The sequence below is a fragment of the Lampetra fluviatilis genome, chromosome 25 (assembly GCF_964198595.1).
Source record: "Lampetra fluviatilis chromosome 25, kcLamFluv1.1, whole genome shotgun sequence".
In the NCBI taxonomy this organism is placed as follows: Eukaryota; Metazoa; Chordata; class Hyperoartia; order Petromyzontiformes; family Petromyzontidae; genus Lampetra; species Lampetra fluviatilis.
The window spans coordinates 12,962,030-12,989,350 of NC_136299.1; the positions used below are offsets into that span (position 1 = coordinate 12,962,030).

The 27,321-nt window shown below is 44.3% G+C and overlaps 1 protein-coding gene across 1 annotated transcript in view; it reads left to right on the forward strand.

Moving 5' to 3' along the window:
* The first annotated feature begins 14,576 nt into the window (after positions 1 to 14,576).
* The window catches only part of LOC144941837 (prospero homeobox protein 1-like), a 68,945-nt gene continuing 56,200 nt past the window's right edge, over positions 14,577 to 27,321 (forward strand). Inside the window, exon 1 of the mRNA XM_078868321.1 lies at positions 14,577 to 14,605. The gene's annotated coding sequence lies outside the window, so the exon portion shown is untranslated. The remainder of the gene's footprint in view (positions 14,606 to 27,321) is intronic.

Sequence of the window (27,321 nt, forward strand, 5' to 3'; positions counted from 1 at the left end):
CTAGTTCGTATATCATGAATCAAGCGTGACTGATGTTAGTTGTGGCTGGGAATTTAACCCAGGTCGCCGGGTTCATAGTGCAGTGTGCGAACCATCGCTTAACTCTTAAATGTATGGTATGTATATTTTATTTCTAAATAGTAAATGCACGTCATCTACAGTAAACCTCATGCAACCTTCTACATGAGTGACAGAAAGTTAATGAACTCTAATTATGCCTTTTTTAAACGTCAGTTTTCATCGCAATGCTTTGCGACTTGCTGAGAATGAAGGCACTTAAAAGAACGTCCCTGCAACTGTGACAATGTAGGAGCGGATGCATGCCATAAATTATGACCACTTTGGTTGTTGGTGCCCATTCAAAATCAAAAATAATTTCCAACAATCTTTATCGTACGTATGTATGCGAATATGGAAGCTTTTTAAACTACTCTTGTAAAATAAAGTACAGTGCTGTATCTGTATATGCAAAGACTCAATACGTTATTAAATTCATTTATTTTTAAACATTTACTATTTTATTGTGAGTAAATTTGTATTCTTTGATTGATTACAAGTATATCATGTTTACTGTATTGATCAGGAGTAAAACTCATGTTCGTGTTTAAATTCTATACGAGAAAGATCACTGCAATCACCGATGCTTTAGCAATTGATATATGACTGTGATGGAATGTTACTAGAAACGTGTCATTTATCAAGATAGTCTTCTACCATTGCCCAGCCATTGAGGACACTTTTGAACATATGCAGATGTTTAGTTTATAAATAAGCGGGAATATTTATTTCAAACTTGTGATGCCAATTGCAAAGACGTGACCCCATGACCCATCTCCGTGCCAGGTCCACACGGTAAACACGATCTAATCCCTCGAATAAATAATTAAGGAACCAAACAAACATTTTGACAACTTGTCACCAGGCTGGAGAAGTATAATCTCTTTTTTCTAGAAAGCGATATAGCGATGAGATGTTGATGTAGGGTTATCAGAAGTCACCCTTCCAATGCCGCGACACCGTGGTGAACCTACTGACCACTCGCACTCACTCGGCTGTGATTTTTGCAGGGGACGGGGGGAATTCACAGAAGAGTTAATTGAATGAGTTTTGTTTATGGAATTGTTGTTTGCGTTAAAATATAGAGTTGCATATTTTATATGGGTCACTCTCGCAAATTACATCTGGTAATTGAGCAGAATTTGTCAAACAGGCCTCGCTCTGCTGATGAAACCCAGAATGTCGAGGCCACCGGTCCGGGGTTTGCTTACTTAAACAAATGTTGTTTGATAAATGTTGGTCTGGAAAGCCAACAGGTCGATTGACTAAAACACAGATGATTGTAACCATAATGGTCAATGGCAATACATGAGTTTGTGTTGATTGAATGTTTAAACAATTGTATTATTTATACTGTATAACAAACTTAACTATAGACCCAAAATGACCAATTTCATCATGTCACCTTTTTAAAATCCTGGGCAGCAATCATGAACCACCACAGGTATGCATCCCGCTCCAAAAAAGTCATAACTTCGTGACTTAAAGCTTTCGTGACACGCAGGAGTTCATATTCTTTGGTTCTTTCGGTAAAGTCGCGTAGAACAAACATTTTTGTTTTATCATAAACTTGCCCGAGAAATCGTCCACCGTGGAGATGGAGTGATAAAATTGGCGCACGTGCATGACAAAACATTAAGAGATGGCCTTCATCCTGCAGTGGATTAAACATGAATGATGAGATATACACACGTGACGAATGAGCTTTGCCAAATTTATATCAATTTCAGCATCAAACTCTATGGAAGGCAAATTACTTGGTTTGCTTATGATGGAGATCCGATACATATTTTTAGGATGTTAACATGATACTTAATGCAACCAGACCATGAGGTTTAAAATGCCTGATGAGTGAAACAAACAAAGTTTGCACCTATTATTTTTGGATGCCCAAATAAATAAAAACGTTCACCCCAATTCAAACAGTTTGGCTTGCAGTTTTTTTCTTGTTATAACGATAGACTCAACAATATTTGTGCCTTATATTGAATTAAATGATTTTATTTTTATTTATTTAAAAATTTAATGTTATTCTTTTTATTATTTTATTATTTTTTGTTTTCTATTTACGTGACTTTACTGAAAGAACCACGAATATGAACTTTCTATCCCATCTGGAGCACATTATAATTTACATCCATGGGCCACTCAGTTACGAATACCCAAGTATATGTACGATGATACACGCAACGATACCATTACCCAACTGAAATCGTAATTTTCATAATTACTATTTTTCATCATTCATCATGTCCCCGTTGCATCTATGCATATCGTCCCATCGAATACTATTTGACGTTAACAAACGATTGCGTCTGATTCTAAGTAAAAGTTGTATCCGTTCACTCGTGGTGTACATAATATTTCATGTGCGTGTGATATGGTCACATGGAAACATGCCAATAACAGAGATTATATTTTCTATGCACTCAGTTTTCTCATTCGTTTAATATGAAGGTGCCTCAGGCAGTAAATACTACCATATAAATGCTTTTTAATCATACAAAGTAAGATAAACATGCAAACGCGTACATACCCATACTCAAGTTATTAAAAAAAAAAAACTACAATTTGCACTTCACTTAAAAGCAGTGATAAACATGGATTACGTAAAATTACGCACACCCATTACTACTAATCGTACATGTGAATGATTCTTAATTATCCCAAACATCAGCATGGACGGCACAGAGCATCGCGGACTGTGCATTAGTTCAGGCCCATATGTACACATCTCTCTCTCTCGTAAACACACACAATTATATACAGATGGTTCTGCGTGTGTGTGTAGACATTCAATTTGTTCATGCGTGTTATGGTGTCTGATCATTTATACCTCCACATAACAGCTGTGATTAATTGTGATTGTGGATGTAACTGTGTGAATGTGTGTGTGCAGTAGTACGGTGGGTAGCGCATTGCGCTACGAACTTAGCCCCCCGACGTCATATGCCGCCCATGGCTGACCTCAGTGGCGAACGCTCACTGAACAGGTCCTGGCTCTACCCTAGGTCGACTTAGCCCTAAATGAGCACCTAGTGAGGGGCGGCTCGACATCGTGCTGGTGGCCAGGGGGAGTGCCGACCACACCACACCGCTGTCAATGTACCGTATGGGCTTCATAGGTGCCGACTAACAGTACTTGCCCCAACTGCCTATGCAGGCTACATGGGGGACCTGAGTCTTTGTGCGCTGTGCTGTGATCAGTCACTGCAGTTTCATTACAGGTCAAGCCTTATCGCAAGCAAATTACATCCCAACCTGAGCCTAAAACGAGTAACGTATGTGTTGTAGTGTTGAACTTATGACTCGAATGAGTGTTGAACATGTCTTCATAGGTGCTCGATTGCCCTGTTTTTTTCGCAATAGTCGATGTAATTTAAAAGGGGGTTGTTTTTGCATTTCTAATTGGAGTTCGTGGCATTCACAAACACAAGTGTCCTTCCTTTCCACATTTTATGCTTAAATGACGTCATAACGTCGTGAAAGTGCTCATCGTAGGTAAACTCTCTTGCAAACACAAAGCGTGAAGATCAAGGCTGCAACCACTCATGATTCAATGCAAATCTCATACTTAATAAATGCAAGTGTTTGTCTATTTGCATGTTAATATTATACTCAACATGAGGATTCAATAGAAATAAATAATCCAGCAAACACATTACGCTATGCAGTACTTATGATACTTGTTTTCATATCCATTGGCATATTTATTAGCGCCATCTCCATGATCAGCCCACTGCCGGATGAAGAACTCCCAAATCCATTGGCACCAATCAGCAGATGTATGGATGTTGGACTTCTTTTACACAGTACGTAGCCAACTGTGCTAATCGTAGGGAAGGACAACAAACTAAACACAAAAAAGCAGTTCTAGAGAAATTTATTTTCGATCTCGAGCTGATTGCAACGCTCCGTCTCCGCAGTGCACGAGCTTGCGCACGAGCTTGCGCACGAGTTTAACTCCTCGGTTGCCACGTTGTCGTCATGTCTCCCCATCGCCTACCATCTCCTCCAGCGACGCTTCCCCAGTCCACTTACTTCTCTGTACAATTTGCGCGACTGTATACACCATTAACTTGCGAATGTTCTCTATAAATCAAATGCTTTATTTCAAAGTCACAGAATCCACGCGTATGCATGATTTTGTATTCCTGGTTTAATAAATGTGTGCTCCTTATTTTCATGTTAATTACGGACTCACAAGGACGCAACAGCAGTAAATAATTATCCATCGAACACAATGTACTGTAGATTGTTATCAAATACACTCTTCAACAAAATCTGTTTTTATTGGGTGGACATAACTCCATCACTCCATACCACTGCAGTGCCAAGCTGTCATAGTCACTCATAGTAAATGCAATGTTGGTGATGATTGCTGATGGCAATGGCACTGACATATAATGGCCTTTACATACACACGTACAAGAGATGTATTTATAACCAGTTGAGGGATCATTGAGTCAAACGTTGCTATTGCCATGGAGATCTGGTTTGCATTTTAATCAGTGAAGTGCATTTAGTTGCAATATTTCGAATCCGTACTGACTGTGCATGCCCACATCCAGAAGTTGCCCATTCGATCTCACTTCTTAATTTCCCCCACCGCTGTCCACCCAGTAGCATAAACGTGTACACCCACAGCTAGTGATCGGTAGGTTGCGTGTGATGGGGTGAAGTGCGGGTGCTTCCACCTCTTCCAAGACGTCTGATCAGCATGGAAGAGAGCCCCTGGAGATGGCTTCTCGAGAGCTCCCCCAGCAGTGGCGTGATGAGCCCCCAGCAGTGGCGTGATGAGCCCCCAGCAGTGGCGTGAGCCAGGCTATGCTGCACTGCATTCGGTGGCAACATGTCGAACAAATGCAATTTCTATGAACATAACATCACAAAACACCATGTAAGCCAGTGCTGTACAAGACCAAAGCTAGAATGAATACACGTTAAATATAGTCGTAATTTTATTCACAATATAATTTCATAGAGTGAGAAACACGGTTGGCACTTTTCTTGAGATAGATAAATATGGAATTTAATAACATACTGTTGTAATAACGATGAGTTAATGTGGCACTAATGAATGGATTTAGGGCTCATACCAAATATTTCTAAAACAGGTTTTTAAATATTAAAGGAGTGCAATAATCAAACATTACTTTGCCTTCGTTCACTAAACTGAAGACGAATTGCCATCATGTATATCATCCAAGAGCAGAAATATATTAGGATACATTCTATAAGAATGTATAATAACATCCAGCCCTTTGTCCATCCACTGCTAGATGAAGGCTGTGTCAGTCACGGGAGTCGTTTGACCATACTTCACCACGTTGGTCAGTGCGACTTGGTGAACGCGCACACCCATGGCCAGCTCACATATTCGATCGCCACTGATTCTAGTCGTGGCTGGGAATCAAACGCAAGTCGCCACCATCACATCGCAGCGCATTAACTGCTACACCATATATCTATGTTATAGATTGTCATGACAAAATAACATCATCATCATTCACAGGGTGCCCAGTCTGCCAGCTGACTATAGCTGTGCTTTTGCCCGATTGTTATTACGATGTTTTAAAGCAATGCTTAGCCCCGCCAATTAACAAAATATCGATGAAGGTGTGGATATTAATATTTTTACTGTACAATGCTGCCTGAGTTTGAAATGTCATTTTCATGGTTGGCATCAATAGTACGTGTTGCAGAAATTTCCAAAGTAATCAGCACACCAATCATCCATTCACCCCACCGTTCAAGCAACTGTGCATCAAATCTCTAACATGGCTTCATAACCCTCACCGTTTTTTTCTCTCATGACTCTTTCTGATCTCTTCTTCTCTAACAATCCCTCTTGCTCTCTCTGACACAGGAGATTAGTACCTACTCTTAACATGCTAATAATTAATTAATGTCACGTTCACAGTCCTTTGCAAATGTAACTATACAATTTACTATAAAATGTATTATAAAATGCATCATTTGGAACCGGCCTCTGGTAATACATATATACTGTATGTACACATCACCAGGGCCTCATTTCCCACTCTATATTTTCACTGCCAGGCTGGCTTGGAGAATTACTCAGCATAAGACGCTACCACACTCGAGCACAAGGAACGCCTATCTATAATGATCCTATATTGTACCCTGTATTTCTATCATCCGATTAACAGGGTTATTGTATGAATGGGCTCACCAATGTTGAAGACAAAATAAGTATGGCGTCCTAAAATAATTCCCAAAATAGTTTTCCAGACTGTGCCGGTTTATATTACCCACAGCACACCACAAATGTGCACATATCCAATGTAGGTCCATTCTTAAAACAATATATGAGGCTCTTCAAGGCTTTCTGGTTAATAATCAATAACATCAACTTCGATCATATATTTAAAAACTCCACACTATTTGTCTGGTCTCTTACCAAACATACAGGAATCATTACACAATGACGTCTAGTCATTAAGCACTGGCCATGAGTCTGTGTTGTATTTTTATAATAGCAGGGTCAACCACCGTCCTTCCAAGATCAGTAAAATGAGCTCCACTTAGCAGGATGTCATCCGTGCATTGCAATAGACAGACCGACCTGTCGCTCATCACAGCAATGTGGTATTCCGCCTACAGACTCAAGGCCACCGTCACAGGTGACAACTGCGTCACACTTACCTGCGTGTAGGTTGTTCTATGGAAGAGAATACGTCGGTAATACATTGATAGCTGTAAGCGTACGTGTGCTTGTGTCCCCGCATATGAAGGCTGGCACAGCAGACGATAAGGCGTTGTCACCACCACCACCCCATCGCTGCCATTCTCTCCCAAGTGCCGAATGTTTGCGCCCAGCACCGCGTACTCAAGGTTCCGTTGGCCGAGAGGTGGGGGGCCCGGCTCACACAATCAGCGCTCGTGCGAGACGTGGCCCTTCTCGTTTTCTCGCAAACGCAAAACACGAATTCATCTACTTGGCCAAACATCCAAACATCACAATGAAGGAAACTCGTGAACAATAACATCCACACTCAGCGAGGCTTTCCGGAATGAGCAATCTACTGCTGGTAGAAGACCTCTTCCACAACAATAACATTATTACGCAATTCATGTTTTAATATTCCAATCAATCAGGATTGAGTCGACTGAACCGATATAGATTGGATCTGTGGAAACATGAATCAAACCACATTTAGGTCCAGATCCAAACCATGATTTGGAGTCCAATTACTATAAACCAGTACCATTCGCCCCTAGTGACTACTACGATAAGCATGGTTGGCTACGTACGGTGTGAAAGAAGTTCAGCATACATAAAAAATGTTTCCCCGTAAAAATCTATTAAGCCTAAGATGATTGTGCTTCACTCATTGTTGAAACGACTCCATTGTTTGCGAGATGTTCACACCCTCGCATGCTATGAAGGATGTCGTGGGTTCGATCACGACCCTGACACGTGTATATTTTAAGTTTACAGGTTCTCCCCGTGGTCACGTGGATTTTTCTCCTGGTTCTCCAGTTTTGCCTTCCACATTTAGAAACGTGCGTTACATTATTTGGCTGCGACTAAATATTTCTAAAAATGATGTTAAAGCCAGTGGGCTTGACCTGGTCAAATTAAATAGTAATAGTAAAATAGAAATAAACAGATGCTGCTAAAATGCATCCCAGAAGGCAAAATAAGCGGAGGCATCCGCTTATTTTTTTGGATACACGATGATTTGTGTTTGCCGTATTGAGTGAATTGCTGGATAGACCATCATGACGTAACAATAATTTTGATCAAGATGAACATTTTTATTCTAAATTTTGAAGGCCAAAGGAAACAAAACCATCTCCTTTGCAAAGTACATCTGAACACAACATTAAACCGTTTCAAATCTCAGCATAACAGTGAAAAACAATGATTTCCACAATGACACAGAAACACTCGAACTATTGTGTTAACGCTCGTTACATTGTACGACTCTCGCTAATCATACTGCATTAATAGGAAACATATGTAACATAGTTTCCTTTTATAAGGCAATGCTATTTATTTTACTTGTGCGTGTGTACCAGTGCCAACGCAATCTCCAAATAGATTGTCTATCCTGTCATTGGTGTCATATAGGGATGGGCTATCCAATTATTTAAGTAATTGATTTCTCAATTGATTATCAGATCGGTTACTCAACTAATTGGATTACTGTAAAATAGTGGGGATAAAAATCCCGCACGTCTATTCTCATGTGTGCCGCTGGACGGGAGGTGATGGGTGCGGTTTGGTGACGTCATCAATATTATCATCCGCGTGACTCCGGGCATGGCTGGTAGGGGTTTTTTCTGCCTTGTGCGTGTGAGTGTTGAACTTCTCTCGCACCGTACGTAGCCAACCGTGCTGGTCGGAGGTGCGCGGGAAGGAGAACAAACTAAACACGAAAAGCAGTTCTCGAGAAACGAGTTCTCAATCAAGATGTAAAAGTGCATAGCTCCAATGGCGTCCTAATGTAGGAAGGAAGAGCGTTCCAGACGGACACAGAAGCGCATCTGAAAGCGCGTGACGCAGTGACCGCCTTTGTTCGACGGCTGCAGCCACAAGCCGCCGCTGCCGCGAGGATGATCGGAGTTCGCGTGATGGTGGTTTATGCTCCTTGACGAGATCAGCGAGGAATTGTGGTTCATTTGTGGCGAGCACTTTGTGTGTAATGAGTGCGACCTGATGATGTATTATTTCGGCAAGTGGAAGCCAATGCAGCTGGGCGAGCACTGGATGTGCATGGTCGGATCTTGCAGTACCTGTCACGGCGCGCGATAAAGAATGCTGTACACGCTGCAGTTTCGTAATGTTTTTTGACAGACGTCACTTAGGGTAGTGATTTGCAATAATCGAGCCTTGTCAATAACTATGCTACATGCCACCGTGTTGCATATGTCACGACTCAATAGTGGTTAAATGTGTAGTAGAGCCCTGATATGAGAATTGCTGGACCTGACTACATTTTGCGTTTGGTGATGAAATGACATATCCCGGCCGAGTATGATGCCGAGGCTCTTTAGATTCGAGTAGAAAACTAAACCCTCGAGTCTGTGACCGCCACACTTGACCCTCCCACAAAAGGATGCCTTCCAGATGAAGGACGATGTGGTGTGCAGGCGATGCGTTCCAAAGGCCTGATTTAGCTAATGCAAATCTACCATTGCCCCATTGTTTTTGTTTACACAGTCGCTGAGCGCAGGTCCAAAATCCCCAACACAGAGTGGTCAGCAACAAACAGCGAAATTAAAGTTGTCATAGATAGCGCGGTAGTTCAAACGTTTCTTGAGTTGATTCAGGTTGTCGAAACTTGGTCAAGTCAACGATGGGAGGGAATTCCAAGGTGAGAGCAGTGCAAGGGAAGAAGCCCAACGAGAAGTGTCGTCACGTGCAGCGTGGTGGATGAACACAGCGTGGTGGATGAACACAGCGTGGTGGATGAACACAGCGTGGTGGATGAACACAGCGTGGTGGATGAACACAGCGTGGTGGATGAACACAGCGTGGTGGATGAACACAGCGTGGTGGATGAACACAGCGTGGTGGATGAACACAGCGTGGTGGATGAACACAGCGTGGTAAATGAACACTGCGTGGTGGATGAACACAGCGTGGTGGATGAACACAGCGTGGTGGATGAACACAGCGTGGTAAATGAACACTGCGTGGTGGATGAACACAGCGTGATGAATGAACACAGCGTGGGGGATGAACACAGCGTGGTGGATGAACACAGCGTGGTGGATGAACACAGCGTGGTGGATGAACACAGCGTGGTGGATGAACACAGCGTGGTAAATGAACACTGCGTGGTGGATGAACACAGCGTGATGAATGAACACAGCGTGGGGGATGAACACAGCGTGGTGGATGAACACAGCGTGGTGGATGAACACAGCGTGGTGGATGAACACAGCGTGGTGGAAGAGTCGGTTCTCAACAGGAGTGGAGGAACCAAGTGAACGTTGACCTTGGTCGTAGCTGTCGAAGAGGAGGCGACTGAGCGCTCGTGAGCAGACCAACACAACGACACACCCTTGCTGTACTCAATGTGTGTATATCGCGCACACGTGCCCACCTGCAGCAAAATGCGTGCATCGCACACACGTGCATCCACGCGTACGAATCACACACTCACCTGTAGTCACTACATTAAACCCCACGCAATGCACACACCTGTAATCACGTGTAACAAATGTGTGTATTCCACACACCTGTACTCGCCTGTACTAACATGCATGCAACTGCACACACCTGTACTGACGCCTACTAAATTAATACACTACACACCTGTACTCACGTGTTCTAAATACATACACAACACATACCCTGTACTCCCGTGTAGTCAAACACATGCACTACACGCACGCACACACACACAGACGCACACACACCGACGCACACACACACATGCCCTCCACACACACACATAAACGCACACACACACACACACAGACCCACACACACACCGACGCACACAGACATACGCACACATACACACATAAACGCACACACACACGCACACACACACACACATAAACGCACACACACACGCACGCACACACACACACACATACACACACAGACACAACAACCGCCATTCGCCACTAAGTGGCGGTGACGTCACCACGACGCTTGTGCCAGGCCATGTGCACCTTGAGGCCACGTGAAGTGTCGAACGCCCGCTGGCAGGAGGTCACGGGGCAGACCCAGGTGCCACGGGTCGACTGACCGAGATGACCGAGATGACTGGCTGATGCACCACCTGTGCCCCCTACTGTGCCAACTTGCTGTGCTTTAGCCACCCGGCGCTCCGCTCGTTGTTGTGAGCGTCGCTCCTCCGCCCTCCGTTGTTGTTGGAGGGCGACTGCCTCCAACTGCCCAGTAGCGTCCTTCACGAGCCTCCTCCACTGAGGCCGATCTTGACACCGCTGGTACCAGTCATCGGCAAGTCCACTCAGCTCCACGTCCTCCTGTACCACATCACTCCATCTCTTCTCTAGCCCGTGCCGCGCCCGTTTAGCCCCCTCGATCCGGCCGAACAAAAGCTGTTTAGGCATGCGGTGGCTGGGCATGCGGGCTACATGACCCAGCCAACGCAGCCTTGCCTGCCGGAGGAGCTCACTGATGGGACTTTGCCCAGATCTTTCAAGGACTTGTGAGCTCCTCACACAATCCAGCCTGGTCAAACCCAGGATGGATCGTAGGCAGGCCAGCCTAAATGTTTCCAACCGGCGAAGATGCTCCACTAGGGGGGTCCACGTTTCGCAAGCGTAGAGAAGGGAGGGAATGACCGTGGCCGAGAAGACCTGAAGCTTCGTGCGGAGCGACAGACCAGGTAGCTTCCACACAGCGTTACGCAACCGATGAAAAGATATTGCCGCTCGACTGATTCGGAGTGAGACCTCTGCTGATAAACTGGAGCTGGTCATGAGCACACTGCCCAGGTATGGGAAACTCTCTACTCTCTCCACAACTGCCCCATCACCGATTGGGAGTTGTGGGGGCGGAGTGCCCGATGGTACAAAATACCCAGGCAGGTGCTTAGTTTTGGTGGGGCTGATGGTAAGGCCCCACCTCTTAGTGGCACACTCCAGCCTCAGCAGCAGCGTCTCCAACTCCTCTTCTGAATGAGCAGCTATTACCAAATCATCGGCATACATAACGTGGTTGACCAATAGGGAGCCATCCCTTGATCGCACCCGGGCGTCGATCAGCCTCCCATTATATCTGTACCAAATGGTAATTCCCCCGGTACAGCTATTGAAGGCTTCACGAACTACGCAGTCGAAATAGATGTTAAATAATGTGGGAGCCAGAGGACATCCCTGTCGCACCCCAAGGTGTACAGGGAAAGGCTCCGACTCCCGGCCACGTAGTTTTACCCGGGCCCGCTCACCATCATGAAGGTCCTTAATGATCGTGAGCAGAGGGTCAGGGACTCCGAAAGCACGAAGAACAACCCAGAGCCCAGTCCTACTGATGGTATCATAGGCCTTGACCAGGTCAATAAAGCAGAGATGTAGGTCTTTTTGGAATTCCCTACACCTCTGCTGTAGCAGACGGACAGAAAATATGGCATCTGTGCAGGACCGCCCTTTCCTGAAACCACATTGGGGCTCCGCAAGCCTCTCCTCAGCATGCCTAGCAAGGCGATGTTGAATAATCCTTGCCAGGACCTTACCCGGCACACTGAGGAGTGAGATGCCCCTGTAGTTGTTACAGTCTGTGCGGTCCCCCTTCTTAAAGAGGGGGACCACCAGGGCATCCTTCCAGTCCTGCGGAACCCGTCCAGTGGTCCAGACTGTTGTTATGATGTCATATAGGGCAGTCTGTGCACAAACGCCACCCTCCCTCAGCATTTCGCCTGGGAGATCATCTCTGCCCGGTGCCTTCCCTGGTCTCAGACTCCGGATCGCCCTCAGTACTTCCTCAACAGCCGGTACCTCAGCCAGCCACTCACAGAGGGTGACCTCTTCCAATATTTGAGGCACCGCAGCCTCAGCAGGGTTATCCCCACTTTGTGCCATGATGTTTTCCTGGCTGAGAGATTTTCCCTCCCCCAGGACCTCACAGAAATGCTCAGCAAATCTGCAAACCTGTTCCTGGGGGTCGGAGATTGGATCACCGTTTTTTCCTCTAATGATGGTAATAGGTGTGGCGCTGCAGGTTACTTTTTTGATGGAGTTAAATAGTGATTTGTGATCGCGGGCCACTGAGGCAGACTCCATCTCCTCAGCAACCCGCGACCACCACCCATCCTTACAGCGCCTTACGGCTCTCCGAACCTCCGAGCGAAGGCTGCGGTAAACCTCCTCATTCTCTGACGTGGGATGCTGTAGGCGATGAGAGTGGGCCTGTCGCTTTTTCTCAATTAACCTGAACACCTCCTCCGTCAGCCAGGGTTCCCGGGGAGGTCTGGACCGCGTACCCAAAGCAGCCATTGCAGCTGCATGAGTCACAGTCTTAAACCTCGCCCATTTACCCTCGACATCAGGTGGAGTGGGGGACGATGCCAACCCCAGCTGCAAGCGATGATGAAATTCTCGCTTGCAACTTTCATCAGCTAACTTAGACCAGGCCACTTTTGGTTGGAATGGGATCCTGGGTGTACACCCACCACCGGAGTGGAAGAATGGCAGGCGCATCTTACAGATGACTAGTCGATGGTCAGAGGGCAGATCAGCTCCACGGTAGGTCCTGGTGTCAAGGACATGGGCTCGCATCCGCTGGTCCGTCACTACGTAGTCCAGCAGATGTTCTTGCTTGGACCCGGCATGCATCCATGATGTTGTGTGGATGCGCCGATGCCGGAAGAGCGTGTTGGTAATTACAAGCCCATGGGCTGCACAGAAATCTAGCAGCCTCCTACCGTTGTTATTGAGCTGATCTGGCCCATGCCTTCCAATCACTCCAGACCAGGTGCCAGCATCATGACCAACTCGGGCATTGAAGTCACCCAACAAGATGACTCTGTCCCGAGTGGCCACTTTAGCCAGCACCTGTGACAGTAGGTCATAGAAAGCGTCTGACTCATCGGCTTTGCCTGCATCCCTCCACGGATGTTCGTCTTCGGTGGGGGCGTAAGTAACCACGACCACCACTCCTCGCCTCTGGTTGATGGGAAGGCGAGCCCAAAGTATCCTGGGGCTTACAGCTTCCCACACCTCACCGCCACGCTCCCACGCCCCCTTCATTCTTTTGTTCAGAAGAAGAGCCACACCCTGTTGTTTGGCAGTCTCCTGCCCCGAGTAGAGGACTGTCCACCCCTCATGGTGGCAGGAGCCAGAACCGGTCCACCGGACCTCCTGAATGCCACAGAGATCCAGGCGGTACCGGTCCAGCTCCCGACAGAGGAGTGGCAGCCTCTCCTCCGCAGTGAGCGTTCGAACATTCCACGTGGCCATCCGCAATGGTTTTTCGTTGTTACTGGAGGAGCCCCGAGGGTTAAAATTCAATCTCCTGGCTCCGCCAAATGGGGTTTGGCCAGGAGACGTCATAAAAGCCTGACCCCCCGGGGCCTCCGGCACAAGCTTATTAATTACAGGTTTATGTTTAAATCGTAGTTTAGTGGTGGTTAATTGAAGGTGGAGGGGTTACCAGCCCCTCGCACCCGTCCAGAGCCCCCGTTTAGCCACTGTGGTGGTCACAGACGCCATGAGGGGAGAGGCCAATGGGCATTGGCCCTCCCCCCACAGCACTGCCCACGACAGTGTTGCCCGTCCGGCACCGCGAGGAGGTAGGAGGTTGTTTTGCCGGACTACAGACACACATACACAGACACACACACACACAGACACACACACATACATACACACACAGACACACACACATACACACATACACAGACGCATTATACACAGACGCGTCCACACCTCAGCGCCTGCAGGTGAACCCCGAGGCAGCCCCACCTGCACGCGAGCCTGTGATTGGCTCATCCCGGGGAGCGGGGCGGGGCTGTGGGCGGGGACTGCGGCCTCCGCACGTGGGGAGCGCGCGCCGAGTGCGCACAGCGCGGCCAGCAGCAGCAGCAGGAGCTACCACGTGGGTGCCTCTCCCCTCTCTCTTACACACAACACACAACACCACCACCTGTGAGTGTGTGTGTACCTGTACCTGTGAGTGTGTGTGTGTACCTGTACCTGTGTGCCTCTCCCTCTCTTACACACAACACACAACACCACCACCTGTGAGTGTGTGTACCTGTACCTGTGAGTGTGTGTACCTGTGTGCCTCTCCCTCTCTTACATACAACACCACCTGAGTGTGTACCTGTACCTGTGAGTGTCTGTGCCTCTCTTACACACAACACACAACACCACCTGTGAGTGTGTACCTGTACCTGTGTGCCTCTCCCTCTCTTACACACAACACCACCTGAGTGTGTACCTGTGCGTGTGTGCCTCTCCCTTTCTTACATACAATACCACCTGTGAGTGTGTGTACCTGTACCTGTGCGTGTGTCTGTGCCTCTCTCCCTCTCTTACATACAACACCACCTGTGAGTGTGTACCTGTACCTGTGCGTGTGTGCGTGTCTGTGCGTGTGGGTGAACTACAATCTCCCCCCGCTTCTCTTCACATGCAACATCTGTCTACAACGTGTGTGAGTGACGCACAACCTCTGTCTGTAACGCGTGTGTGTGTCTATATGAGTCAATTAATTATATTATGTTGTTCTGCAGCTTTATCATGTACCATTCTCTGTCTCTCTTACATACAACCTGTATGTCTGTCTACATGACATGCTATATACGTGTGTGTGTGTCTATTTGAGTTCCAGCTACTGCAAGGTGACTCGTTCTGCACTCAGTTCTATCGAGCTCGGTGTGGGTGTGTTTATATAACATGTGTGTATGTTTGTTTCTGTTATGACTTAGTTACGTCTCCCATATAGGTCTGGAATGCACCAGCCATCATTCCATCTCTCTGCCTTGTCTCTCGCAGCCTGTGCGCGTGCTTGTCTCTATACTATACACCCGTCAGAGCGCGTGCGTGTCTTCACGAGTTCGTGACGTATTCTGCAGAGATGTCACACATCATTGGCTGCGTGAAGCGTCTGTCAAATACGGGATTATAAAGTGTCACATTCAGTCCATAAACATGCGACACGGAGTGATACTAATAACAATAACGCAACTATTGATGCACTATTTTAGGTTTTCCATATTCTGTGTTATTGGGTGACTTGTTTTAATTACGATTATTAATGTTACCAAGTGTTGTCAGCATTGCAATTGTAGCTATTGTGTCAGTAAAATCACAGTATGAATGCTCGATATCTTTACACGAATGCCATAATGCAACTTGTGGTCATTGTTACCGTGCTCTCTGTATCTGTTATCAATTCCATCTTCGTCAACACGTTGTATTCTTCGGTGTTGTTATTATTAACGTAATGTACAATTGCCTTGCTAATATTGTAACACTGCACTAGTAGATAATGGCCATGCGTTGCCATTACACTGCAGCGTTGTTAACACTGCAGCAGCATTCGCACCGCTGGTCTTCGCCAGTCCGAGTGCGTGGCGAAGATGGGAGGGCGCCTCGTGTCCCTCTGTCAGTGTGAAATAAGTGCCTTCTGTTCACGCGAGCAGTGTGAAATTGTTACCGGTTGGAGTTGTAGTTAACGCAATTATAAGCAAGTTCAGAAATATATTATAAATAAATAAAACTAGCAAGACGTACAACAGGTTATGTTAACTGTCGATGTTTGTGTGTTTTGTATATTTTGCTAAAGTGCAACACACACAAATGTAAGGCACAACACTTTTGTGAACTGTTATAAATAAAACACAATGTCAAATTGGTAAACACATTATTTTTATGTTTGAGAGCACTTACACTATATATTTAAAATCACGAATAAGCTGCTAAATGCACCTCATCCTGTGTATGCAGTAATCCATCTGTAATGTTAGTACATAGAACATAATATTGGTACATAGAACGCAATGTTGGTACATATAACGCAATGTTGGTACATAGAACGCAATGTTGGTACATAGAACGTAATGTTGATACATAGAACGTAATTTTGGTACATAGAATGTAATGTTGGTACATAGAACGTAATGTTGGTACATAGAACGTAATGTTGGTACATAGAATGTAATGTTGGTTCATAGAACGTAATGTTGGTACATAGAACGTAATTTTGGTACATAGAACGTAATTTTGGTACATATAACGTAATGTTGTGACATAGAATGCAATGTTGGTACGTAGAAGGCACTGCGGCTTGCCAACCCACCGATAGACGAAGGCCTCCTACCCCCCCCCCCCCACGGTGCGTCACTCGTCTGGTTGTTTGACCATTGCGTCGGTGTGGGCTTCAGACTGCGCGAGCCTCGGTCCAGTTAAGATATCACTTGCCACTGATGTCTGCCGTGGCCGGGAATCAAGCTAAGGTCACCAGGTTAATACCGCATGGTGATGTCTTTCTCTCTCATGTGCCACGTCTTCTCCGAAAGACATCATGGCCTTCCATTCATCTCTTTTCATGATATTGCTCAAGAACGTTGCATTGGGTACTCGCTGTTGCATCCAATTGTGAAAATTGCTTATGGGCTAAATCTTCCACACTCTATGCTATATTTAAACATTCGCTAAAAATTAATGCAATAAATGTACAAACCATACAGTGACTGTGTAGAGAGTGTGTAGGCGTCGTGATTGACTATTATTTCAGTGTCGTAAACATGACCTTTTGATGCTTCATTCAAAATGTTCGAGTTGATGATGAGCGGTGTAAGCCCTCTCTTTGCGGGCTTTATCAATACAAGGTACCTGCGCCATTATCTTCCTCTCTGTCATCACACACACATGCGATAAGCTTATGTGCATTCAAATGTAAAGCAATTGAGCCTCACATCTGCTTCAGGAGCACTGTCCCTTTGGGTCAGTATTCTTCATTATTATTGATTTAACGTCATTCTAACGCTTAAATCCCAACAGAGCGGCAAATCCGCGAACGCTACACGGCACGGCCCCTTTGAATGAGTCGACGCGCTTGTCGATGACAGTTGGGGCCCGTGAATGTCTTCGGTTTAACCAAGAACGGTTGGGGTGCCGTGATGCTAACCTCTGTAACCAATACATTGGCCATGCTACTCTTGAAAAACGCATTGGTGAATCTTAAGCAGACTTTCCATGCAGCTTTAGAGAATGAATGTTCGCTTCCCTTGAAAGCAGCGAGCTCTGGAATTCGGGGCTGATCGCTGAAACTCGGAGCTCACCCTTTTGTCAATTCGCTACCAATTCCTCGTTGTCGTTGCTGTTTTCTGCACCTTTTGTCTATTTTGTATGAACGCTCAAAACGGAATGTTTTAGCGATGCTCGTGTGATTTTGAAAAGGACAACCGGTATTTATTACATATAATGAAAAAGGATGAAAATTTATATTAGTTTTAGGTGTTACATTTTCGTGTGATTCGCAGCAAAATTTTTTTTTACGGTAATTCGTTTTGAAAAAAAATAGCATTCGAATATATATATGTATCCTTCGTGCAGATTAATTCATTTACAATTGATTAAAAATAACCATCCTTTAATGTACTGAAACTTTGTGCGTGTGTTATAAAATTATATTATCAAGAAAGGAGGTCAAATTATAATACATCTAACAACCGCAATGATAAAAGTTTAATTCAGAGATTTTAAAAAATTACAATATATCTTGACCACAATCATTTCTTAATGTGACTATATAATTAGATCTGTTGTTGTGCAACAGAAAGAGCATTGTTGATCACTTTGAATGAATGTTGAAATCATCTACAGGCTAAGAAATTCGGCCACCAAAATATAATCGTATACCAAATGTAAATAACGCATTACCGTGATTCTCAACTATAATCACTCTACTGCTGGACAACGGCCTCTCAAAGCTGTAGCCTAGTAAATAATTTGACAATTTTAAATGTGTATAATTAGATGCCGCATTTGAAAATGTAAATGAACAGATATTTTCAAGTGAACAATAAGGCTTGAAAGTGGATGTTCGAGGGTGGGGTTGGAGGGTCAAGAGTTTAAATCCAAGTTAGGGATTGACTCAGCCCATTATTCTTCTGAAATTCTGAAGTCGATAACATGAATAACACTTTGTTCAAAGTCAACAGTGATTGTAATTTCGATGGACTGACCTATGCCATAGGAACATGGAGTGTCCACCACCATCTATATAATAAAAATCAGGTATACAATGACTGAACAGTCTTTAAAACGAACTATGGATATTTTGTGGCTTCATTCATCATATGCACATTTTATATTGGTAATTTTATGAATTTAGTTTGATTAGTAGGAGGATGGAAATGATTTATTACGGGTTGGTGCAGATGAACTGGTACGGAATTAAATTATAAATTGATACACATTTTAAACAGCAATATCGTATGTCAAGAGCATGATGGTCTACAAATCAATTATAATGCCATTTCTGACGGCGTGAATACTAAGTTGATGGTGGTGTCAATATTTTAAATCAAAACGTATTTAGCAGTTTGTGTTGTTGTGCATGTCCCAATAATTTAGCAATTTATCGGCGACGTGTTTATCCTTGTTTCCTTCTTTTTATAAAGAACAAAAAACTTTGAGTCGTACACGAAATCAAACTCATATTAAATGCTAACTGTTTGTGTGTTACGATTTTAATTAAATTATGGAGGCGCTATTTCTAAAGCATGCATGGCCTTGCTGCAGGCATTTAAAACCAACAATATTGAGCTAATATATTTGCAGTAAGTGCCCATTTTCTTGGCTCAGAATGTAAAGGCACACAAAGAGAAACACCGAGCAACGCTTTCATGGAGCGATTAGAAAGTCGCGTCCTCAGTGGCCACGTGTAGCTCCGATAGCCCTCGTGGACAGTCATCAGCACATGACACAGTCATGAATTAGCCGTGGGCTAGCTACCTAGGCCTTCGCGGACAATATCATGACGTGACAGGGACAGTGATTATGATTTTGGAGCTGACGGTGGTGATAACGATGGTGGTTATGATGGGATTGGAGTTAAATGTAACGTGTGAACACGTTCTAATTAACGTAACCCACATAAAACAATGGCCGCCGACTGTTGCTTTCCGTTACCATTCATCGCACAGTGGCGGAGAACGTGAAGCAGACTTGGCGCATTTAAAAGCGTGCGTGCATTCTAGGCGGAGAGGCTATAGAGCATAAGTATGCACATGCCAATTAATAAAATAAAACACTTTAAATGTGATCCGAGCCTTATCAATTATTGTGATATTTTAACAATTGTATACGTAAATGCAGTCAGTACTGATACCACGTTTATACACTTGTCATTATGTACACGTGTGTACATTGCCATCGCCATGTCTAAATATGTGACTCGTGAACGGATATCCATGGTGTGCGTTTGTCTAGCCACAGACGGTGTAGGCGCAGCCCTGCAAGTGCTTGCTTTACGCCACTGCTGGCACTGGCTGGAGCTCTAGAGGCCCGCTCTTCCACATTGGCCAGGCACCTTAGAAGAGATAGCACATATTATACACATGTGTAATATGTATGTTGGTGTGTGTGGTCACAGCCTAGATGCATCGCGTGCTTTCAGAAACGTTTCTGCGGCCATCTGGAACGCTCTTCCGATTGTAGGAAGCCATGCACTTATAAATCTAGATTGAGAAGGGATTTATTTAGAACAGTTTTTTGTGTTTAGGTTATTGTTCTTCACCCGCACCTCCGATTAGCAGGGTTGGCTACGTTTGGTGCGAAAGAAGTTCAACATACATGTATATATGTGCACTCATAAAGGCACATGGACATATGAGCGTACCAGACTATGACTGTGAGTGCTGTTGGTGTGCCTAGTTTCATTGTGATGGCTCGTGTGGGTCAATGCTGAACCGAGCAGAATTATCTCCTCCTTCCTCGGTCTATGCAGTGTGGAGGACTCATTCCATCCACCTCGAGAGGGATTTTTGGAGTGGCTGAGTAGGTACAGCAGCTTAATGTAAATCGTTGTGTGTGTGTGGGTGGGGGGTATTATGTTGAATTGAAACATTTGATTAACTTGTATCTGCGCATCGCCATGATCGTTCTCGGCACTTGTTGCGTGATCACAGTGTGCTGGTTTGGCCAATCTTACTGCGGCTTCATGTTGCGATGATAACGGGACGTGCGATCGCCTCCACAGTTCAGTACTTTTCTTACAATCCTGGCGTGCATTGCCAATGGCATGGAGCAATGGACGTTACAGTTTAAAACCGCACTGGATTATAACGAATCGTGTTGCACGCAGGGAAGAATTAATACACAAACTGTGACATTTCCTATACTAGGTTAAATTTTATTCTGCGTGTGGTGAAGACATCATCGAGGAATAATACTCCACTGATTTCTATGCTTAGGCATCATGGGATGTTGTAATTGAATCGCACCGGTTATGTTGGACAAATTGCATCAGCAGTGTATTAAATATTTTAAGTGCATTGATATTGGTGGGAGACACGTAGAGGCTTTGAAATAAGATGTAGTTGTACCTATAATTTATCCATTTTAGCCAGTTGTCTAAAAATGGGCCATTTAGTATTTTAAATTCGATTCATCTTTATTTTGAAATAAATCAATGATTATTCATCGGCTGCATTTATATCTTAGGCATCAACTCTTCGATGATATAATTTAACATGCAATACATGACATTCTTCCGAACCATTTTTTACAAATATGGTTTATAAATAATTGTATTAAGATGAATGCTTAGTCAAACTACTGACAGTAGTCCAATGTCCGCAGGGTGATGCTCATCTCCATTGGAACCAAGGACAATTTTGGTTTGAGACATCTTTCAATAATCAATACTTTTCAGTCACATTTGTTACAATCTTGTTTGTATTGTTTCTGATGTTTTTCTCCTATTTGTGTTATTTGTTTTATTGCTCCATTTGCCTAAATGTCATATTCGTACATCATTCGCATGGGGCACGAATAATCAAACTGGTACGCGCACGGTTTGACGCGCGCATCGCGAGTGGGAGAATTGATTCCAAATAACAACAACTCAGAGCCACTTTGTCAACCCACCACTGGATGAAGACGTCCCCACACCGAGTTGTCTTAGGGGTGGTTTGGCCATACTTCACCACACTGGTCAGTGTGGTCGGCGTGGTGTTTTGGCGGGGGGAGGGGTACGTAACGGGTTTAGTCTCGTCACTGATGTGAGCCGTGGTGGGGAAATGTGCTGACGCAGCTGGGTTCAAAGCGCAGGGCTCTAACCACCACTGCTCACTCACACTAACGGATCTCCATCTCTCGCGAATCTTTATTTGATAGTGTCAGTGGTCAAACGCAGGTATATTCTAAAACGATCTGTTAAAGAAGCTTGCATGGCGGCACTGTACAGGGCAATAGTTGTGTCATGCAGAGCCCTGACATCAACGTTCTGCTGGACGAAGCCCTCCCCAAACCTTTCGGTCATGGGGGTTGTTCGACCCTACATCGCAATGCTAATTATAGTCACTACCGGTTGGCAAAGGTGGTGGGGACCAGCAGCGGTTCAGATGTCACTCGTCACAGTGGCTGGGAATCAAACCCACGTGGCCAGGCTCACGATGCACACCGCCGTGCCACCGCTCCCTCTCCTGCAAAGGGTATGGCAGAGACATCGATGTTCGAGAAGCGGGGATTCACTTGAACACAGCTGCCTCAGGGCTTGTGGATGTCTCAAGTCAGACTCTCTCGCTTGCTATACCAACACTGCATGGGTAGTGGAATTAAGACAACCAAGCCAGAGCCATGCACATTCGTGATGGATCTTGTTACAATATTAATGGGGAAACAAATGGTGCTCATGCTGCAATTAAATAACAAGACCTTCAAGCACAAATCCAGGATTCGATGGTATTTTTTTAAAGCCGCGATAAGCTGCAATAACTTTAGAGCAATTTAGCAAAATTTTAAACGTGATTTTTTAAAAACATTGTTGCTGCAGAATGTGTCCACTTCAAAATTAAAACGTCAAAAACTCTTAAGTGCATTTATTGTGTTTGCATTTTTAAGTGTTAGAGTGCATCTAAAAAGCTTTCGACTTCCATCAACAACAGCATCTGTTGAGATGTCCAAATGTAAAGACGCGTCGTCACAAATTGGCAAGAAAGTCCACTTTAAAAACGACACAATTTTATCACCAATTTAGCAAACTTCGTTCAATATTGCGGATATTATCGTCATATTTACGTGCTTATACGCATGTTGATTTCGTTTTAACTCTTTTAATAAAGCTCACTCGTGCTTCGTTATGTTATCGTAACACAATTATCTTTAATGGGTGAACATTTTCAATAGCATCTTTCAGCACTTTAATTCTCTCGTTATACGTAATGTATAACCCCAGAACCTAACTGTTTTATTCATATCTTTATATTTTTGTTCATTGTCATAGTTAGGAGGTTCTCGGTAGCGAAATAAAATAAAAGAATAAAGATTGGAAAGAAGACAAGCAACAAGGCATGGTGTATAGCCGTCTCTACACGGGCAATATGCATCTTGTCCATCCGGTCTCTGTGTGTGTGTGTGTCTGTGTGTGTGTGTGTCTGTGTGTGTGTGTGTGTGTGTCTGTGTGTGTGTGTGTGTCTGTGTGTGTGTGTGTCTGTGTGTGTGTGTGTGTCTCTGTGTGTGTGTGTGTGTCTCTGTGTGTGTGTGTCTGTGTGCGTGTGTGTGTGTGTCTGTGTGTGTGTCTGTGTGTGTGTGTCACTGTGTGTGTGTGTGTCTGTGTGTGTGTGTGTCACTGTGTGTGTGTGTCTGTGTGTGTGTGTGTGTGTGTCTGTGTCTGTGTGTCACAACTCTTCACTGGGGAACGGAGTGCCGTGATTATCACGCTGCGCTACGAACCCGGCAACCCGAGTTCGATTTTTGCTCACGGCGAACAACAGTGACGATTATCGGAACCTGTCCTGGGCCTCCCCTAGGTCGATTTAGCCGTAAATGAGTACCTGGTGCGGTGTGTAAACATCACGACTAGGGAGACAAAGGCAGTCAGGCGTGGTGCTGGCTACCCACCCCCTCGTGTGCCACAGTGCCGGTAGCCTTCACAGGTGCTACTCGCTAACAGCACTTGCCCCTACAGTCTGTTCAGGCTACACGGGGATCTTTGTCTCATATTCACAGGCAATGCGCATCTTGTTTGGTGCTTGCTAGCAACCAATTCGTGTGGCGCGCACTTGCCCCGGCAGCCTACGTATGCTATATGGGTTATTTTATCAGTTTGTAGAGTATGCGGGAAAAAACGTCTACAACCTGCTCATAAGACGGTCCTTGTTTGTCTAAAGCAAAATCAACATTGGGCACATCCATTAATGTAAAATACATCATTTATTCTGTTTTTAGATCACAGTGCCCATTGCGATCGAAACAAAGCAGGTGATGACTGCCTTCCCAGGTTGTAATTGTGCCTCTCATCTTGCCAGGTGAGGCTCAACAAGCCTGGGCACTCGCCTTGTATCGAGTCGCTTCCTGCCCATCGTTTTGGGTTGGTTCATTGTAGAGAATCCGTTCATTGGCATGACGACCTACGCCATCCAGTGCAGCTGCACAATACGTCACTGTGCTGTATTTGATCATAAAACTCAATGTTGTCACAATGATAATATGCAGCAAATGTACAATATTTAAAGCATACAATTTTGAAAGGTTATCCGCTTCATGCGTTTCCCCCCCACCAAAATATTTTAGTACAGAGTGATCCATTTACAGACGTCCCACTGATTTATCCTGACCACTTACTCTCGTCGTCATCCCGACATCTTGTTTACTTCCTTCACGTGGCAACTTAAAAAGCCGTCATCGGAAATGGTTTATAAAATTGTGTTCCCTCGAGGTCCCAGAGTGTGAAGTCGAGTCTCGAACCCTTTATGGACTTCATCTCTCCAGCCTCATCTGTGCGGTCACCGTGTGTGATATTACTACGTTGTTTTTAAGACCACGGCGTTGTTGATGAATGTGTTGAGTTGATTAATTGTGCTGGTGCACCTACTGCCAACGTAGCAGCACCAAATATGCTATTCTCGACAGGTGATTGAATCCTGTAAACGCGACGACCCACACATCATCGCATCGCCCAGTGATGGAAGATGCACCGCGGATTGTGACGAGATTGGTGGAAGATGTTCTTTCTCCCAATTGTTGTTGTTGTTGTTGCGTGTGAGGTTATCTCTAAATAGGCTCTCATAATGTACAATGCATATAATATCTAGAGTAGCTACGTCACATTGAATTGTAATGTGTTTTGTTCTGGACTATAACAGCGAATGATGATGCAGTTGCAAGTGGGAATTTTATTTTGATGTATTTTTTACAAGTATTAGATTTCACTAAGTGAATGAAATCATTAAACGCATCAACTGTAAATAACATTTATTCATGATTAAATTATATAAACATCCATAAAATAATACAGCAGACTTACATGTTCATTCAAAACTCCGCAGAGTTTCAAATGTTTGTATTGTGCCCCTGCAAACAGTGCAGCAGTTCTCTCCCGCATTACTACCACGCTCACACACATCACACACATCACACACATCACACGTTGAGACCTTAGTCACAGTGTGCAGCGTTGATCAGTGTCGGTAATGAGAGTGATAATCTAAGTGAAGGTGCAGCCCTGAAACTGCTTGCTCAATGCCACTGCTGGCGGAAGGGTCTCCACAAGACGAAGCGCTAGAGATCCACAATAGGGGGCATTTGGCCTACTCTTTCACGCCGACCAGATTTCTTGGAAGAGGTTGGGAGTACCCATACCCATACTTTACCCTAAATACATGTTTTGAGAAGTGTACGCTAGTACTCTGTAAATTATTATGAGTAGTATATTCTTGGAAAAGGTACAGCAAGTGTTTTTGGGTAAATGACTATACCATAGTGTAAGAAAGAAAGAGATTTGAGAACAGAGAAACTGAATAGATGCATCAGTGTTAGTAAACAATGAGCATGTAATGCATCGATTAATCCATTACATTAAACAACATTTGCTTCATTATGAAAATTATTATTTAAGTAAAGTTGTATTAACAGGTTTAATTACGAGAATGATTCAGGCATCTTTCCACGATTGATGCATTTCATCTACGTGTAAACATCTAATAAATAGGGTGTACGCATTGTTCACTAATATCACCGAGAAGAGAACAGAACATTTAGAGCCTCTCCAATCACGTGATGAGCAAGCAAGGTTTAGGAAAGGTTTCTCTACCACTGACCACATACGATTAGATTCTGGAAAAGATTAATGAATATTAAAAATACGTACATTTCCTGCCTTTATAGACCATAAAAAGCAATTTTACTCAGTGGAAATTGATGCATAGAATACCTGCACGTATTTATCATGGGGGAAAGGGGTTATAAATCACCAACGGATCCCATTACTCAGTTATTATCATTGATGGATTAATTGCGCTCAGGCACAATTTAACAAAAATATATTTAAGCACAAATAACAGCAACAGATAACAATCAAGCCGCAGTGAATATTTGTCAGAGGTGTACACACTATACACAACATAAATTGTGAAAAAAACCCAACAACGTTCAAACGTGCAACACTCAGAATAATTAACGTTTGTGCTCAACAACTTGAAAGGAAAAATAATGTTTACACGTGGAGGCTCGGGAAAATGAACATTTGCATGCATAGGCTGAGAAAAATGCAGAGTTCGTGTTTTCATAGATGGGTGTGAAAATGGACACGAAATATTACCATAAAAATGAGTGGGTGAGCAAAGGGTATATGCCTTTTGAGGTCACAATTTAACAATCAATTGCACTTGCATTTTGAATTTTACAGTGGATAATACACATTTATGATATGCCGTACTGTGCATGTGTGTGGGTGTGGAGCGGTGGTGCAGTGGTTAGTGCACTGCACGATAAACCCAGCAACCCGAGTTCAATTCCTGGCCTCGGGTACCATCCGTGGCGAGTGATGTCTGAACTAATGCCTGATACTGCTTCGCCAAACGAACCCCATGATGGACAGAGCTTGGAGAGGCCTTCATCTAACAGTACATTGGCAAAGGACTGTAAGTGATTGTTCCTTATTGTAGTACATCTATAAAGTAGTACATCTATAAAGTAGTACATCTATAAAGTAGTACATCTATAAAGTAGTACATCTATAAAGTGACCTCATTGAACAAAACATACAAAAGCAGAACTCATTCTGTCTCCACATACTGTATGCATGTAAATATGTTTTAGTCCATCAACTCATTAACTTTCAAGAACACGAATAACAAGATTATCAAATATAATCCAGCAGAAGTGTGGTCACCACATCTACGCCTTTATATAAGGAACACAGCTAGTTGTAATGACTGGCGAGACGTCGTACTCACATTGTAAATGTCGTGGCTTGGCTCTCCAACACACCGATGTGCTGTGCTAGTGACGAATTGCCATGTTCTGTTTAAGTGACAACCCTTACGAATTGGCTGTGTCGGGTGGTGGCGGGATTTAACGACACATTTATATATTTACGCGATCTAACACAAACACCCTCTACTCTGGATGAAATTGGTCGCGCACGCCTACTAGGTGTTAAACTGAATAATATCGTTAGACAGATGCTGCTGGGTTAGCAGACGTTATTGATAAGATCACTCCATCGTATGGGGCCCTGTTCGACACGCACAAAAAATAATTGTAATCAAAATACTTGCAACGTGTACGGCAAAAGTGCGTGCGTTTCCAAGCTAACAAATTGCCTTTACCAACTCATCGTTGACATTGTGAAAC